We start from the raw sequence: 19,314 nt of genomic DNA on the forward strand, positions 1-19,314 counted from the left end.
ATACGTCATATTCCCAAGAAAATATATGTAAGATTTCAATGACTTCTTTCGAGATATAACACATAATATCCATGAAAAAAGTAGATATGCATGTCTTGATTTAAAAATAGATTTTATTCAACATTGAACTTTGGTAGATACAAATGCAAACATGATATTTGTGTGCTTTGCATTATTTAATGAACTATAATCAAAATGAGCATGGCTGTTAACTGTCTGGATCATGTGTCAAGCTTAGCACATGGGATTTACTGTGTGTTACTATTTATAAAGGATGCGGGTGGCGCTGTGGGTTAAACCACAGAGCCTAGGGCTTGCCGATCAGGGTTCGAATCCCCGCGACGGGGTGAGCTCCCGTTGCTCGGTCCCAGCTCCTGCCCACCTAGCAGTTTGAAAACACGTCAAAGTGCAAGTAGATAAATAGGTACCACTCCAGCAGGAAGGTAAACAGTGTTTCCGTACACTACTCTGATTCACCAGAAGCGGCTTAGTCATGCTGGCCACATGACCCAGAAGCTGTATGCCGGCTCCCTTGGCCAGTAAAGCGAGATGAGCACTGCAACCCCTGAGTTGTCCACGTCTGGACCAAACGGTCAGGGGTCCCTTAACCTTTACGATTTATAATTTGAAAACTGTGAAAGAAAATGATGGGGTGGAGAGAGAAAATAACTGACGATAGAATAAACTGGATCATTTTTAAAGGGGGGGGATATTTCATAAAGACATCCTATGCTTAAAATATCAACTTCTTTGTCAAACCGAACCAATAGAAGACTGTAGAGTGGGTTAAATAGGAACACAAGAAACTCCCTTATCTGACCACATGGGCGTAGCCAAGATCCACAAAAATTATCAGAAAGCATTGAAGGTACACAATTAGGTTCTGCCCCACCCCTGGAGAAGCCTAACCCCTCCCACCAAAGCCTTTGGGAGGATATTTACCCATGAATTCCACCCAAAAAAGCTCAACAACCTTGGCTTCCCCCCCCCAACAAAAATTCTGGTTAGGCCCATGTCTAACCATTGGATCATCTGGTTCAGTATTGTCTACTTTGACTGGCAGTGGCTCTCCAGGCTTTCAAACATGAGTCTCTCCTAGCTTGGCCTGGAGGTTTAGGATGAGGTTGTGGGGAGACTGGACCCGAGACCTTTTGCATGCAAAGCAGATGCTTTGGGGAATGGAAGTTTCTGTCCATTTCCATGCTCTCTATTTGAGCTTCTTCCAATCTTAAATCCAATTCTCCACATCTCCACAGCAATTAGATTTTTCTTAAAGAGAAAAATACTCTTGAAAATTCATCCACAATTTAGTGCGAAGCTCTTTAAAAAAATTTTGCTTGGAGTTTTTACCAGTCTACACATTTTGGCAAGCGGTCTTTTTTTAACAGAATGCATTTTGTATTTTCACAAATCAATGCTTCTATATGCACCCTTTACCCTGGCGTGTGGATTTCCATGGACATAGTTGGAAAACTGCATCACGAAATTCTGATCAGGGTGAGTTTTGGTTCTTCTCACCTTGTTTCAGAAAGTGGCAGTGTGACGGACTCAAAATTAGAAGTGAACGGAATCAAACTTCTCCCCACGTCGGATTCTTCCTCTGGCACAAAGGAAAGTTTCCAAAATCGGCCCTTTCCATTTTAGACAATCCAACCCTTGAACCTCTCCATCCTTAGCTATTTTCTCTCTCCACCCCATTTATGCTTTGATATTTCCACATTATAAATGAAACAGTACTACTGATATTAACAATATCCATGCGGGAAGATGATTTTGCTTTTCAAAATATTTCCCATCCAGTGAGGCTTCCCGCTCTCTCATTTTCTGAGAAATCTCAAAAGTACTTCTCCATTCGCATGTTTCTAGTCTTCCCACCCCCACCCCCCCCCCGCCCTGTCTACAGCACTCTCCTCCAGTGAATCAGAGCTTACTGCAAAATCACCTCACACCCCATAAGTTCTTCCTCCACCTCTCTTGAATTATGCCTCTAACCAGCTTGCGTTTGAGAGTTTCATTGTGTCTTAAATGAATAAAATATGTTGCCAGCCCATCAGAGACTTGTGCTCCGCTCACCTTGGAACCAAGGGGAGTTAATCAGAAGCTGCACCCCCCCCTTCCCTCACCCCCAATTCCACACTTCTGTTTTTCAGGGGGGGAAGGGAAAGCAAGGGGGTGAGGAGGGGGGAACTTTCGTGTTTATCATTCATTTTGGATCATCCCTATTTTCTGGTACATAATGAGGTGGGGGGCATTGCTTTTTAGATGTGCAAAACAGAATATCCTTTGCATGCATTTATGGTGCAAAAGGGATGTCTTAAAAAAAAGGGTAGAAACACATTGGAAAGCCACAGTCCCTAACTATTAGGGATGTTGAAAGCTGAAAACATTTGGGTCTTTGTTTCTATAGATGCCCGTTTGATTTCAATGGGGTGAGCTCCTTTTTCAACCTAAGGGCCACATTGCCTTCCAGAAAACCTTTGGGGGGGCCAAATGCCCAAAGTGGGCAGAGCAAGGAATGTCAGTTTCACCATCATCCAGTCTTTATTTAGTTTCGTAAAAACCCCATACCACTTGAGAGTAAGAAAAAAATGACCTCAGCGTGATTTACAAAAATAAGAAAACAGTAAGCAATTAAAAACAGCTATTTAGAACATTAAGAAATAATTAAATTCAAAAGTAAGCTAGAAACAGATTTAAACAGGGGTCTCTCCCAGCCTTACCCAGAGATGCTTACTGGGATGAACCGGCGGCTATCTGCATGCAAAGCAGATGCTCTGTCACTGAGCCACACTACACCCTTTGCCCTTCAGCCTGTTGCCCTCCGCCTAATGCCACTGCTGTTCAGACAGCGGGCTGAGTCGATCCCTGCTCCCTCCCTCTTAGTTTGAGTGGTATTTAACATTCTTGTATTTGGTTTTTGGCTGCTGCTAAGAACTGTTCCATTTGCCGCTTTTCATTTGTGGGCTACACTGCGCATTTCATTTGAAGTTTGTGATGTTTAATTTGGATAGGGTACTTTTACTGTTTTGGTGATGGTTTTTAAGTTGCCTCGAGGGCGTTTACAATGAAAGGTGGGATAAATAAAAACGTGTGTGTGTGTGTGTGTGTGTGTGTGTGTGTGTGTGTGTGTGTGTGTGTTTGAAGCAAGTAAACAGAGGTGCAAATTCATTTCAGAACAGGGGAGGGAAATCCATTTGTTCCCAAACAAAAAAAGGAACCAGAACGATTCTGATCCCCACTGAGGATTCATATCTGCCAGAAGTGGGGTGTTGCACCAGTGGAGGCTGGTCCATTAGGGAGACTGAGGCACTGCCCCACCCATTTCAGTCTGCCCTCTTCCCAGCTCCCACCTGCCTGCTTTCCTATTTGCAACTTCCTACCTACAGTCCAGGGGGTGGCACTGTCCACCAGCTTCCTGCTCCTTAGTCTTGCAGAACTCAACAGCGTGGAGGAAGCAGATGGGAACAAAGCCAGAAGTTATCTTTGCCTCTCGTTGGCAAGTCATAATGGGTACCAGCCTCCACTTCCCTATGCCACCAATGGCAACTATGACTGTGTTGATTTTGACAGTCACCTTCACCCTAAGGCCCAGGACATCATGTGGTTGTGGGGCTCTTCTGGAGCCCCAAGACCTTCTGCTATCTGCAGGTGAAATGGTGGTCTCAACAGATGGGCGACCTTTGTATGTGGGTGTGGCATCTACCATGTGCTTTCCTCCAAATTTCATGGAGCACTGAAATTCCCAGGGCATCTGGGATGGAGAAACAACTGCTCTGCTCAGCACTTTTGTGGGAATGTTAGGGATGTGGATTAGGATATATTATTAGATAGATCCTATCCAAGCTTGTGTTAGCAAGCTTCCAATATCAGCAGAGTGATATTCCCCTTTTGTGCGCAGCAAAGCATGTGCGTTCAGGTTTGCTAAAACCTGTACAATATTATACTTCCTAGCAAAGTCCCCTTTTTGTCCCTCTTAAAAGAAATACACAACACAGTTTTCATAAAATAAGATAGAGTTTACTTACAGTTTCATCCTGAGTTAACAGCATAATCTCAGAAAGGCAGGCTTATGTAGAAAAGTTACAACTATGTACATCTGGAGTCTTCTTAGTAGAGTAAGGCTCCATCTGGTCTCTCTCTTGGCTGCAGGCCAAGAGGGAGAACCATCCTAACTGGAGATTCTCTGGAGATGTGTTCCCATCGAAGGAGAGAAGGCTAAGAGAGAGAATGGCTGCTGGCTAGGGGCTTTTGTCCCAGCTAATCCATCTCATCTGCATATCTGGAGGAACTTAGTCAGGTGTCCCTCCAGGTGAGTTCCTGTTAGTGGACACTCTAGGAATTGTTGTGACTTGTCTGCCCCAGTGTTCCATCCCACAACTTTTTCACGCAGCACGTAGTTGAACTACAGAACCCACTCCCATAGGAGGCTGTGAGGCTGGACACCAACTTAGATGACTTTAAAAGAGGGCAAGTCATATCCATGGAGGAGAGGGCTGTCGATGACAACTAGCCATGATGACTTTGCTCGGCCTCTGCAGTTGGAGGCAGCAATGTTTCTGAATGCCAGTTTCTGGAAGCCACAGCAGGGGGAGGACTGGGATCCTCCTTGAGGGTTTCCCACAGGCTTCTGGTTGGCCACTGCATAGGAACAGGTTACTGGACTAGATGGGCCATTGGCCTGATCCAGCAGACTCTCATTATGTGCTTATGCTCAGTGTTGCTGCCAGCATATCAAGTAATGGTTTGGTTTGGTTTGGTTTGGTTTTAAAGTGGGAAACTAAAATGAACCCAAGTAGAACAACAAATGTAATTTTACCTACTGAATGATGGTACAAATTGTTGCTGCTGTTATATATTTATTTATACTTCACCTTTTTCCCCTGGTAAGAGTTTCGAGGTGATTTACAGTTGAAATAAGAGCAGCTAAAATTAAGTGATCAAGAACACAAATGAATGGAGTAACCAAGCAAACAAGCACAGCACTGACAGCACAATGTCTCCTCTGAAGTAAGACTTGTTGAGTTCAGTGGACAGTGCCTGCTGCCTTCACCATACACTTAGAATCGTAGAATTGCTGAGTCAGAAGGGGTCCTGAGGGTCATCTAATCCAAGCCACTGCAATGTGGGTATCTCAACACACGGTTTCCCATCCAGTGTGAAACCATACCAGATCCTGCTTAGCTTTGCACATGTCCTAGCAGTTCTGGAAGTCTGTACTTAAACTGAAGCGTACTTAACCTAAAGTGAATTTTCCCATTGAAAGTAATGGAAAGTGGATTAATCCATTCCAGACGATGAAAAATACCCCCTAAAACAGCAATTTAACATGAATTTTACTGTCTAATGAGGCCATTGATCCATAAAATGAAGGCAATAATCAATGTACTGTACTATAAAATAAATCAGACAGTATTTTAGGTGAAAAAAATTACTTTAGGTGAAGAAAATTATCATTCATTTCTTACCTGGGCTGATAGTCATTGTTTGGATGGGGGCTCGGGGTCCTCTTCCACAATCACAATGCATTCATGGCTCCGGGCCTCTGCGAAGGCGTCTGATGCCTTCACGGAGGCTGGGCCTTTGCTCTGATGCCTCCGTGGAGGCCTCTGGAGGCCTCCGAAACCTTGGTTTACTTACTTCCGGGTAACAATCATTCGTAAACTGAAAATTCATAAACCGAGGTGTTCGTAAACCGAAGTTCCACTATACATGCCTCCTCTTCCCATTGACTTCAATGGAGCTTGCTCTCAATTAAGGGGGTATAGGCCTGGGGCCTTGGGTGCAGAGAACTCATATCCAATAAATAGGATAGGTGTGTATAAAATAAAGGGGTACTAATATAGACAAACTTGCAGAGTTGTAGTGTAAGAACATAAATGCATGATGCTCTTTGAAGAACACACAATAGCATTACAGGGGTGCTTGTTGTGGGTTGTAAGTTTGGCTCTAAGTGTGTTTGGGCGAAGGGTCTTGTCGAGAAGAATTTATTATTTATTTATTCATTATTTTATTAATAGCACCTGCTTTGCATGCAGAAGGTCCCAGGTTCGATCCTTAGCATCTCAAGATGAAGTCTCCCTGCCTGAACCCCTGGAGAGCTGCTGCCAGCCAGTGTAGACTCTATTGAGTTGGATGGACCAGTGGTCTGACTTAGGCCAAAGTTCCTATCTGACTTAGGCCTATGTTCCTATCTTCTGCAGTGCGCGCGCACACCCTCCTGGCAAAGCGGCAGAGCAGCCTAGCGAAACTTTTTCTCTCCACACGCCCTTTTTTTGATTGTGTAGTTCATGTCCCTTCCTCCTCCCCCTTCGGCCAGGCTGTTCCAGTAAGCTCCTGGCACGGAACAACCTGAATTGAAAATAAAAGGAAGCGAAGGGGGAGACCCAAAAGCACCCTTTTTCCTTGGCCAGGAGCGGTGCCTTAATTTAATCCCCCCCTTTGGTCCCTTGTTGCAGCTAAAGAAGTTTTCCACCCACCCCTTTAATAGTTGGGCATTGCCCTCAAAGGAATCGTTGGATCCTGCCTTCGCTTCTCCCCCCACCCCCTCCTCCACGTCTCTTCTGGGGAGTTCTTGGGTCACCATCCTCCCCACCCCACCCCACCGCCGGTGAACGAGGTCCTGAACCCAATTAATGGCTAATAATTATACAGGCGCAAAGGCGGCAGGGGCGAGCGAGAACAGGCAGCAGGAGAAAGGGAGGGAGGTGGGGATGGTGGGAGCAAGTTGGGGAGAAAGGGCCCCGATTCCGCGCCAGGTTGCCTGGTTGGTCGACGGCTCGCCAAACTGCCTCGGGGAGGAGGGAGGCGCGGGATCTTTGGAAAGGAGTCAAGCGCGAATTCCGTCGCTGCTCGTTGGCGGGAGGTGTTAATCCGAATTAAAAAGAGGGCCGTCGCCTCCTTGTTTTAAAAACTTGCCTCTCTGGGAGTAATTGCTCTCTTGGGACTCCTTGAACATATATATTTTCTCTGTGCGTTTGGTTTCTCTTTTCCCTTTAAAGCTGCAACCCTTTTTTTTTTAAAGAAATACCTAGGCGCGCGCCACCCTGCCTGAAGGGAATGCAGATTTACTTATGAGTAAGCCCCTCTAAGATCAGAGCTCTAAGGCTGCCATCCAGATCCTGTACCCGCTTTCCGGGTCATAAACCCCTACATAACTCAGTTTACTTCTGAGTAGAGGCAGACTTTGAAGATTTCTGTGTAAGGTTGGAGTAAAGTGGAACTTTCTGCTGGATCACCAACCCAAATGCTTACTGCCCCTCGCCTTTTAAGAATGTCTTCATCTCTTCTTATTTTATTTCATTTTAAACCATTCTCCGCAGCCGTTTGCTGGAAATAACTGAGCGTCGTTACAGGTTTTCGGCAGCTGGCCGGCAGCGGGTCTACTCGGAGGCAAGCCTCACCGCTGCGGCATTTATTTTTCAAATCCGGCTAGGCAGCCAGGGGAGCTTTTTTGGAGAGGCAAAACGCGCTTTGGCTTAAACGCTCTGTATTCATTTAATAGATATTATTGTTTGCTGCAATAAATGCCGGTTTTAAACCAGCTGGGGGAAGCAGCGTTTCTCGGATAGAGCCCATCTTTCCATTGCTCCTTCCTGGTCCCTTAAAACTTTAATTAAAAATAAAATTAAAATCCTGGTGGATTTTCCAAATCCCATAAGAAATTATTGTTTCTCCCCGCCCCCATAAAAACCCTCTTTTTCGGGTGATGCATTTGGCTAATTACGTTTCTATCAACAGCAGGAAAAAGGAGGCGGTCGTGTTGGGGTCGTTTGAAGCTCGTTATAATATTTGCTCTCTCTGACTGTTAATTACCATAAATTAGGCGATTGTCTGCATAATTGTCATGATTGGGAACTTAATCATGGGTCTGTAGCCGACCTCAGTCCTACTCAGAAGTAGGACCTATGAAATGAATAGACACGGCTGGTCAATGATGTCAATGGGTCTACTCTGAGTAGGGCATCATGGCTGCATCCTAATAACTTGTGAACTAGTACCTGTAAATAAAATTCTCTTTAAAAAAAATCAACCCTTTGTCAGACGACGTATCTATGGCTTTAGAAATGCAGCAAAAAAGAAAAAGAAAAGGAAAAAACCGATTTAGGTTAATTTTTGTTCGCTTGTGGGTGGGAGAGAGTTACCCGGAGGCTTTAATATTTCGGAGGGCAGGGTGGGAGGGGGCAAAACAAGCAGATCGGGTTTGCAGTCTTGGGTTGGGGAGGGGTCTTTCTAGCCTACATCTACAATGTTACTAAAAAAAATTCAGCTGTTAGAAAGCTGGTGGAAAAAAAGGAACAGTAGCTACCTTTGAACAAACCCGGACCAACCTTTTTGTGTGTGTGTGCATTTATGTCCTTGGGGTGCGAGGAGGAGGGGAGAAGGGCGGTGAGTTTTCAGATCTGGCATGGAAAAACTTAAAATAGTCCTATAAACGGGTTTTCTTCTTCTTTTGCAAAACGCCCGGGCAAGAAACGTTTAGCAATCAACCGCGATCCCGCAGCCACTTCAGGCTGCCTGCTCCTGCTTTTGAAAAGTGGGGAAGAATACAACGAATCTGGAGGCGTTTCCAGGCTTTTGGAAGCCGTAATTAACACCGGATGGACCCTTTTAGACGAACCCCCTCCGCCGCCCCCGTTTATTCTAAAGCCGATTAAAAAACAGTTTTGAACGGAGGCATTTCTGCGTTTAAAAAAAAAAGGATGTATTCAGAGACTAAATTTCTGCCTGCCCTTCCCTTAAAGCAAAACAAAGAAGAGTGTAATCGATTTCCAAACGTCCTGCTTCTCTTCCTCTTGCTTTTCTGTGCGTTTGTTCAACGCATCCACAGTATTTCGTTGGAGGATTGTTATTATTATTAAAAGAAACGGCTACAAGGTAATGCCTCGCTTTCGTGCAAACCTGCACATCAAGGCATATTAAATCAAAAATTGGGTAAGTGCATGTTAGCACTTCTCGAGTCTTCCAAACTCTTCCAACGCATAATATAGCTTATTAGCTGAAAGTGGAAGTCGTTTTAAAAGAAGGAAACCAGCTTCTAAACAACAGGGTTTCTTTTCTTGCCGGAGACTGTCGCTATCCAGCCGTCTGTAGGTGATTCCTCGTCTCCATCCTCTCAGTTAAGACTCCTCTGAAAAGGGGCACGATCCCGCACTTTTAAGCTTCCTGGCAATCGCTTCGATTTGAAATAGGAGAGAGGTAAAGCGCGTGAAATCAGTGGCATTTTCAAACTCTGTAAACCGAGCCTGTTGCATGTTTACTCGGAAGCAAAACCTCCGGAGACTTCCAGCCCCATCGGAAGCGAGTATACGCCAAATTCCCACGTAGGCTTCGGTTGGGTTTACTCCCAATTAAGTGTGCCTGGGGATTGCAGTACTGTATTCCCAAAAGTGCAAGTTTACTCCGAAGTAAAATTAACTGAATTCAGTGGGACTTACTTCCAAGTAAATGGGCAGAGAGGCAGCCTTGGTCTCTTTGCTTGGTCCTTCCCACTATTATAAGTAGCTGTAGGAACAGAAAGCTGGTGAGAAACATGGAAGGAAGGAAGGAAGAGTTGATATTTCAGCCGGTTGGGAAGGCAAACATTTTACCCTGTGTATATATTTAATATATAATATTGTCAGCAAGTATTCTTTACGCGCAACAGGAATATGGATGGTCAGAATCGGGAGAACGAAATTTACGGTATCAGTTGTTGCTGTTGCTGCTCCAAAGCTTAATTGCTATCAGATGTAGTACTATTGATTTGTATCAGCGTGAGTCCTGCTCAAAGTAGACCCACTAAAATGAACCGGCCAGAATAACTTAGACTCGTTTATGTCTATGGGCCTGTGCTGAGTAAAGTTCAGTAGGATAATTGTTCTAGTCAGAGTTAGACCCCTTGAAGTTAATTGACCTGATTGACTTGGGTCCAGCAATATCCACGGGTCTACACTGAGTAAAACTACGGTAAGTTGGCTACAAGTCTGCTATTACTACACTAATAACACACTTGAGATTCGCGGCGTTGCACAGAGTACCAGATACCTTTATTTACAATAGTTACGTTTGCGATTTGTCTTTACAATCGGGGGTGGGGTGGGGGAATAGGTCTCTGAGCCGGGAAGCCCAAATACACTCCTCCATTAGGAGCAGGCGGCAAAAGGAGCTAGTTGCCTGCGCGATCTTTTTCGGGAGAGAGATGGAGGATTCAGCTTGCCATTTTCTCCTTCAGCCGGTGGCTGTGGGTGGTTCTCCGATTTCCCACAGTCCTGTCTCCAGCTGCCCCCTTGCGATTGCAAGATGAGCTTCGGGGAAACGAAGTGTGTGTGCGTGTGGACAAGCGTGCCTCCTATCTACACACACCATTGAAATCCTTTGGCGAGGAAGCGTTCCCGCTTATAAAAAGAAGATAACATACGTTTCCTCCTTGGTCGATTTATTATTTATTTATTTTTATTAGCGTCCAGTTCTCACAGTGCCCCCCAGGCGCCCATGTCGGGCAGCGCCATAGCTGCCAAGTTATCCCTTTTTTTAACGGATTTTCCCTTATGCTGAATAGGCTTCCTCGCCTCGCGAGAAAAGGGAAAACTTGGCAGCTATGGGCAGCGAACAAACAAGCAAGACCTGAGTGCAAGAGCGTTTTTTCCCCCAGCCAGGAGTAGCACGTGGTGGGGGCAACCTGAATGGACACCCTCCCCCCTTAAAAACGTAATTAAGCCCTTGCCTAATGCCCTCTCCCTGCAGAACTGGGTATGGTAAGAATCAAGCGCTTATGGCATCAAAATCCTCTGGAGGGGGGGAGGAGGAGATTTATTTATTTTTTAATCATGAACTCAAGGCCTCCTGATCTGTCCATAAAACCCCAAGTATTTTAAGCTGTGCTAATTCTACGGAACTCTGAGGCCAGAGGCAGCCGGAGACACACAGCGCCCCCGCCCGCTCCCCCCGCAATTATTTATTGTTATATAACTTCTTAACGTATACAGTAAGGGTTTCATTCCTTTGGTCCACCCAACACATATATTTCTCTCTCCTCGGGTAAATCCCCATTTCCTAGGCATCCCCGTCCCCAGACAGCAATCAGTAGCACCGATGGCATTTAATAGGCTTTACTTCCGAGTAAGTGCGAGCAAAGGAACTGTGACTGGTATAGATTTGGACTCCGGTTTTTGGAGGACGCTGGAACAACCCGCTCTGAAACTCTGACTCGCGAGGAAGACCGGGGGGGGGGCGGTCAAGAGTTTACTTCCTTGAAATGGGTCCCGCGCAAGACCATTTGACACTGCTCAGGTGTATGTCGTTTTTAAGGCCAGGACAGGACTCCTCCATCTAAATAAAAATCCATTCCGATCCGGTGTTTGTTTACTGGGAAGTGATATCCACATGATTCACTGGAGAAAGGCCACGTAGCCACCATGCCTTTAAGGCGTACATCGAAGCCTGGGAACCGTAGTTTACCCGTAAATCCTAGCACATATGAGCTACAGTTCCCATCGTTCTTTTTTTTAGGGGGTGTGTGCTTTAAATGTAGGCGCAGACCCTATGCAGGTGTACATCAAGCCCCTTGATCTCGTTGGAGAGCTTTTCGCCCATTCACACCCAAGACAAGTGCTTAAGAATTGAGGTGCATATGGTTCGAGCCACACATGCATTCTTATGGAGAGAGGTGGAGTCCGAACCGACGCGCTGTCAAAGGTGAAACTCGACGCCCTCCACTGTGAGAGGCGATATTACGAGGCATCGCCTCTCTGCAAATTATGAATTGCCCCCTTTTGGGGGGAGTGGGAAGAATATCGATCAGGAAAAGCAGGCAGAGAGGAAGGTCGTCTGGGAAGCGTTAGCTCAGAAGAATCATTCTAGGGCTGGTAGACTTGTATCCCTCCATGGAAAACCTCTTCATCCACGTTATGATCTCCACCCCCTAGCCCTGACTTTATTTTTATTAATTTACAAGAGTGGGGCAGAGTAAATTACCCCAAGGGGAGTGAGGCCAACCCCTTTCCCTTGCCTTCCATAAGAATCCAAGCTTACCTAAAGAAAACGGAAGGGTGATAACATTCTAGTCTTCAAGACTAAATCGATAAAGGTTTCTAGTCCTCAATATATATGTCAGTGTGCGTGCGTGCGTGTGTTGAGGGCTAGATATTTATATATGGAGGGATTCTTAAGGAGAATATAGCGAGATATAGTTAATAATTCGATGGCATTCTCGACCTGAAAGGACAGAGGAGAACAAAACGGGTTGAAAGGGACACCCTGACCAAAGGCGTCCATCCAGTGCAGTGTCCTTAAAACCTCTCTTTGGATCACCCACATTCTGTCTCGTCTTGTGGTCAAAGGAGTTTAAAAAAATTCTACCAAGCGCAAAAGTCTGTGGCAATGGATACAAATCATTTGGGGGAGAAGGAAAGGGCATCGTTACCTGGGAACAGGCCTTATTGAACATTGGGGGTGAGGGTATTACTTTGGAGTAACCAAGCATAGACTCGAGTTATGCAGACACCTTGGAAATAGAGAGCAGCGACCATATACAAGGAATCCCTTTGCTCCCCCAGGTTGATCTAAACTCCCTCTTAAATTTATGGAACAAGGAAGACCGAAAGGTGTGGGGGGGGAGGTCTTTGTATGTGTTTCCCCCCTAGTTTTACCAGAACTGGTCTATCTGGTTTTCCATATTAAAAGGCAGCTAGGAACACCCCAGTGATAAATGTGTTTGTGTGCATTTTACATGTAAATAGGGCGGGGGCGGATTGAGAAGCGGCGCAGTTCCTCCCCAATCCGCCGATAGCTCTGCTCCTGCTCCTAATTCGGTTCGCAATTCGTAATTCGAACCAGGCGCGCGGAGTTATTGCTTTCGCTTTGCTTTTTAGTGTGCGTGTTTCGAAGAACAAAAACCTAAAGTTTAAATTCGCGACTTCTGAGGAGTGCAAGAAACAAAAGCTTGCGGGCAAGCGTCGCTCCTGTATGTGTGTGGCTTGGCCTTCAGCGGTGATCTACAACGCAATTAAGTTTAGACCGAAACAATGCAAAGATTAAACGTCACGGCAATGCGCGGAGATGGGGTGACGCCGGATGCCTCTGGCACCGAATTGACTTCGGTTTAAGAATCCGGTTGTGCAGCCTAGGGTACCTCGCAGGGTTGTTGTGAAGATTAAATGGGGAGGCGGAGAACTATGCAGCTATCTTGCAGGAAAGGGGGGGGGAATAATAACAACAGTAGTACTGTAGTAGTTAATATGAAAAACTGCGATTGTGTTTATTGGCATCATCGAGGTGACTACAAAGCTGCTTTGAGAATAAATTCCATTGAACTCATTAAAATCTTATTCCTGGGTAGGCTAAATATGCCGGCCTGTGTATCCACGTGGGGGTACATTCGTCCGAACCTGGTTGGGACTGCGAGTTTATTATAATCTGATTAATGACCACAGGTGCTGTTTTTCAAAACGTTGCGTTTCATCCAATGCCCTGCCAGTCACCAACTTTTCATCTGTTCTGGAGAAAGCCTATTCCTGTAAAATCCCTTCTTCTAGTAACGCCCCCTCCCCCCCTTAAATAAGTACTCCCCCCCAACTGACAAAAAAAAACCCCAACCCAAAATCTCGCGCCCTATTCTAAAATTGATTTCTAGATTATCGGGAAAGGAAGCGACTGGATTTTGAGGGAGAGAAATTAATTCATCATGCAATTGAGGGCTTTTCTGATTCATCTACCCTCTCCTGCCCGTTTCTTGGCTGCTAATAAAGTAGATCATTGATTGTATAAAAATAATGTATTGGGTAGGGGGGGGCAATATGCAGGAAATATGGAGTTGAGATGATAGGCAGAGGGAGGGATACACACACACACCCGAAGAAATACTCGATTAATCTCAATCTGCCATGTAGGCACAAACACCTGTTTTTAAATTTGCTGTGACCTCTTTTAAATGGATTCTCAGCGAATCTTTCGAAGCATCTCTCATTTCAGTGACGGTCACCTATTCTTTGAAGGCGCGGCGCCCCCTCTTCTTCACTGAATCCCCAATCAATTAATTATTTGGTGTCTCTTCGGGTTTTGTTTTGTTTAAAACCAAACCAGCCCTTGGAGGGTGGCCATCCAACACACACACACACCGCTTCCCGTTTCTCCCTGAAAATTTCAAAACCTGTTTCTTTAACAAGCGCGATCCTCTGTCTCTGTATCGGAACGGGCCGCTTGAGGCTGCCAACCTTATCGGCGCGCTGGCGGTAGTCAAAACTCGTTGAAGTTCACTCAAAGGGATTTACTTCTGATTTGGCGCGCGTAAGGACCGCGCTTACGACACTTCCGGGACCACCATTCTGAACCTTTTCAAAAAGAGGGAGGGAGGGAGGGCACTAATCAAAGGGGGAACCGAGCAGAGGAAATTCGGTTTATGTTTACCCCGAAGCAAACCACCTGAATTTATTAAGTTCCAGGCGATGGTGCTATTATCAATAAATGATAGTACATAATAAGAGTCATCCGTGTTCAAAAGAACTCGACTTCCCATGATCCTGTTGCTATTCTTGCCACAAGAAAGAGCAGTAGGAATAGCCACAGCTTGGTTTATTCGGAAGCAAGTCCCATGGAGTCATGTCACGCAAGTACATCATCGCAAGCTGGTCACCGCCGGATTGTCTCCCTAGTGAGTTTAGATGACTAAGGCGGATCCGAACCGCAGGCCCTTTTATCCAGGATCCTCCTTAGCCAGTGCTCTGGGCTAGAAATGTCGCTTTCTGACTTCTGAGCGAACTCCAGGAAAGGTGAAACTTAAGGCGGCAGGGAGGTTTGCTTGGCGCCCTGCGCAATTGACTTCACTTCTGATATACTCTATTGAAAGGAATTAAAAAGGGAAATTTTGAGGTGGCCCCAAAGAACCAAATCGCTCCATTTCTGCCCTGGTCATCTCTTGGAAGCTGCCAGAGAGGTCGCTGACCTCTCCCACCCCAACCCTCAACGGGGCCATGCTCGGTCGCTTTGACAGACCCACACACCTGAGATCAACCTGCCCTATAAATATTAAGGGGGGGGGAGAGAGAGAGACCTTTGCAAATTGGAAACAAGCGGGGGTCAAGGACACAAGGAGCGTGGTGTGGTTATTCTGCAAATAGTCACTTGACCTTTAAAGGGGACAATAAGGCCTAGTGGCCAGAGCTCTGCAGCTTTGACACCCAAGTTCAATTCATCACCCGCTTTGGCAGCTCCTTTGAGGGTCACTCCAGGCCAACCCTCCAGCAGCCCTCAGCCCAAATTCGCCACGAGGGTAAAACTCTCACATCGTGTGCCAATAATTCCTCACACTTTTTAGCCCTGAAAAGTTCGGTTAGTAAACCGTAGGGTGCGGTCCAGGGAAAAAAACCCGGGGGTGTTGTTGCGGGGGTGGTGGTGTGGTGGAGGGAATCTCCTTCAGAGTGTAGCAACATCTACAGGATCAGGTTCCAACTTTCAAGGGACACCAACTGCGATCCTAAACAGTAGGACATAACACCGGATCCAACAGGACTCTCTCCCCGGCAAATGGGTTAGGGGGTAGAGAGAAACTGTCTATATGGATCGCGCCCCCGTTCTCCTCCTGTTCATTACAGTTTTTTGATCTGCTGGTGTTCAATGGAATAAATCGTTTAGGGCCTGGTTAAGAGAGGTACAGCCTACAGTTGTTGTTTACGCGGAAGTAAGTCCCACTTAGCGTTTCAGCCTTGCTGTCAACCCCCACGAGCAACGCCCCCCCGCCTTGAAATATTTAATTCCAGTTGGGTTGGATACAGCTGAATATTTCTAAAACCATCTTGGGGAGTTTCCTAAATAATTTCCTCCTTTTTTTTTTTAACAAACAGAAAAACCCAAACCCTGCGAGCTGGATTTTTCACCCCTCAAGTCCCGCACCCAGTATTGCGCTTGGAGTGGATTGCGAACTCCGCGGGGCAGAGAACCTCTCTGATGTTCTATGTTATGTTGTGGAGAAACAACCGCCACCACCACCCCCCAAAAAACAAAAAAAACAACCAACCCCTAGAAGGAAGTTATTCTCATTCAGGGGCCCGACGTATCCATGCATGCTTTTACACGGAAGTAAATTCCATTGGCTACGACGAGACTGACTCTGGAGTTGACCTGCTTGGGATTAGGGGGCCCGCAAATCAATCTAGGGCAGCAAGACTGCGTTTAGTTGGTTTACTCAGGAGTAAGCACTCTCGTGCAGTATATATGTTATAGCACTCTCGTGCAGTATATATATAAATATGCAAACAAACACGCGGAAAAAGAGTGCAAATTAAGAACACGTGTTCGTTTACACACACAGGTGCAACGTAAGGATAGTGTTTTCGCATTTGGAGAAAAAAAGACAATATCCTTTTAGCTGGGAAGAGGCAGCTATTGGTTTCCCCACTTTGAAAACATTGATTCGGAAGTTCCCTTCCAATCCTATTAAAAAACAAACAAACAACCCAACGTACTCTTACACTCAATATCATCAGAATTCAGATTCAAACGCATTTATAAATAATTCTGGACAAATAACTATCCCCCCCCCCGCGCGCGGCGCGCTTTGAGAGCCTACACTTAAAATCAATTCCATTTTATGAATTACTTGATAAATAAGCAACCAACCCCTTAAAAAAAAAAGTTCGACAGACTTTGTTTTATTATTTGAATGGGTTTTAGAATTACCGGCTTTATTACAAGTTTGTGAAAACAGAACGGGACAGGCGGGGAGCGGAATCCCAGAACCTGATTGAGTTAAATCCCGAGGCGTTGGAGTAACTGAACCTCAAGCACAGAATGAAGAAATGGAGAAGGGGACTTGGTTTGTTACCTGTCTTTCCCGTCCCCCCCTCCCCTAAAATATAACAAATGTTTTCAGACCTCCTTTGCCCTGACCACAACAGGATTAATATAAATCTAGATACAAAAAGGGAAATCTTCTATAATCTTAATAATAACAATTTATTTCATTGTACTTTATTATAGTAATAAAGTATGCAGTTTTCAACCGCAGACTTTATTCTCTCCTCATATCTTCCACCTGCCGGTCGGCTGCTAAGCTACTTTTTTGTTTTTTATTTTGCTGGTGTGTGTGTGTGTGGACGCCCCTTGCCCTGTTTCTTCTCTCTCTCTCTCCCCCATTAAAAAATAATCTGGTTTATTTTCTTGAAGGCTTCTTGACATTCCCTTTCCCTTTACATTAAACACCCCACACACACCACGCAATGTATCGTTTCCAGTCACCATCTCTCCTGGGCCCTTGAATTCCCAAAGGGAGTAATTAATTAATACTGATCCAGCTAGGCTATTTACTGGGGGGGGGAGGTTAGTGTCCTCCACCCACTTTCCCATTTCCGGGGATTCCTGAAAAATTCAGGAATCCAAAGATCCAGCTTCCTCCACTTCCATCCATTGCCCAGGAGATTAGGGTCGTTTCTATAAATGACAACCAAGCATTTTAAATAGGTAATGATACAATATATATTAATGAAAGGACCTGAAAATGATACTTACCTCATTGATTCCCTTCTAAAGCAACACCCCCGGACCTGTAAAAAGCAGAGTCCAACGTTCAAGTGGAAAGGCTGTTATAATAAAAATTAGTTGGAAGAAAGGAGGAGTAAGAATAGAGAATAGCGTGTAAATATATATATATATAGGTGAACAGGAAGCGCCGTAGAGCAGGTGAACTTGCTTAGATCAGAACCCCATGCTTTTTGTTTTTGAGCAGGACACATTCATCGCTGTGACAAAATAGGTAAGTCAGAGAGAGAAGGAACCGATCCCCAGGCTGCCTGTGTGGCTGAGGTCTCCCATCCTGCGCATACTTACTTGTGAATTAGCAGCTTGCCACATTTGAGTTCATTGAGCCTTACTCCCAAGTAAGCTTGTATAGGAATGCGGCCCAATGGGTAAAAAAACAAACAAATATGAATTGGCTTCCGAGTCAAGCTGCCCGGGGGATCGGCCAGCCTAACTCCGTTTAACTAGGCGTTAAAGGAGCCCCTTACCCCTTACTCCCGAGTAAGGCCACAGCAATTCATTGGGAACGTTTCCTGGCGGCTGATAAGGTTCCTGAGCTCGTGGGAAGTCGTATTGTGAAGTGCTGGTCTGAAGTGCTTCAGCCCTGAAGGCTGCTTTGCAATGCTAGCCCGCTGGAGAGCCAAGACCCATTCAGCTTGGCGGAAACTTACTTCAGAGTAAGCCCAGGCTTCAAGAGCGGGTAGCAGCCCAAATGCCTCCCTACACACATACATACACACACACACACCTCAAGGACCCACGATCGCTCAGGTTTTAGCGTGTTTTAAACAAGCACCACGATGGAGACAGAATCGTTTAAACCGGCTGGTGGGGGGGGGGACCGGGGGAGAGAACCGAAAGCCCCCAACCCACCCAATTTTTATTGTAAATGGATTGGGGACAGGGTGGGAAAGAATGCACCGATCGTTAGGAAAACGAAAGTCGTTTGGGTGTGTAGGGGGAGTTTTCATTTTGCCTGCCAGATTGGCTTAAATGCACTGGAATGGAAGGGGACGCACGTTTTTCGGGAACGGCGCAAAACGGAGAAAGACATTGTAAAAGGTAGAAGAAGTCTGTGCAACCCTGGTAATTCTATAAGCCCCCGCCGAGTAGGGAAACGGCCACAGCTTCTGCAGTCAACCTCGGCCGCGATCTTCCTCAACCTGCCTACCTGGAGGTAAATCCCACTGTAATCAATAAAAGAAACTTCGGAGTAAACCTGGCCTTAGGGAGGGGTGGGGGAGATCAGACATCCAGCTATTCACAAGTGCCCGGAATGGGTGGCGGAGGGGGGAGGGGAGGGAGAGAAGAGTAAGCCCCTGTGGAAGAAGGTGGGGCGTTTACTCGCGAGTAAGCATGCAGAGGATCATGCGAGAAGAAAGCGGGTTATATATATATGGCGGGGGGGGGGGAGAGAGAGAGCCCGTCGCGACTACCCCATTGATGAGAATAGCAGATAATAGCCAAATAATAGCAAAATCATTAGACCTGTAAAGTGCTGCGTGCAGTTGGCTGGTTGAAAAAGACGGCTAACTAGTGACCAGAAAATAATAACAGATCTGCAAAAGGGTAGCGTGCAATTGACCAGCTGCAATGGACCGGTTGCTAGGAAAATAAGAATTAGACCTGTAAAGTACAGCATGCAATGGGCCAGTTATTCCCCCTTCCCCCCAAAAAAACCAGCCACATACACCCCCAACCCTCCCCGTCCCACCCCAGCATAACATAGAAACCACCGTCCGAATTTTTTAAAAAAGGCAAAGTCACCTCTTCCTGGATGTTACCTTCCATCTTTAAATATTGTCCACTGGGGAAGGGCAGCATGTA

The 19,314-nt window shown here is 45.8% G+C and overlaps 1 protein-coding gene and 1 long non-coding RNA gene across 3 annotated transcripts in view; one reads left to right on the forward strand and one right to left on the reverse strand.

Moving 5' to 3' along the window:
• Positions 1-1,937: 1,937 nt before the first annotated feature.
• On the reverse strand, positions 1,938-19,309 carry LOC118087800 (uncharacterized). Of its 2 annotated transcripts, XR_015950461.1 has the most exons (4): positions 19,255-19,309; positions 17,479-17,513; positions 9,435-14,811; positions 1,938-9,172 (listed from the first exon to the last, which is right to left on the reverse strand). It is a non-coding gene; the product is annotated as an uncharacterized LOC118087800 (long non-coding RNA). The 2 variants fall into 2 exon arrangements; XR_015950460.1 differs by having other exon boundaries at positions 1,938-14,811.
• PRDM16 (PR/SET domain 16) overlaps positions 18,336-19,314 on the forward strand; it is a 474,533-nt gene continuing 473,554 nt past the window's right edge. The window contains exon 1 of the mRNA XM_060276169.2: positions 18,336-18,664. The gene's annotated coding sequence lies outside the window, so the exon portion shown is untranslated. The remainder of the gene's footprint in view (positions 18,665-19,314) is intronic.

This window comes from Zootoca vivipara, chromosome 6 (genome assembly GCF_965207765.1).
Source record: "Zootoca vivipara chromosome 6, rZooViv2.hap1.1, whole genome shotgun sequence".
NCBI classification, from domain to species: domain Eukaryota; kingdom Metazoa; phylum Chordata; class Lepidosauria; order Squamata; family Lacertidae; genus Zootoca; species Zootoca vivipara.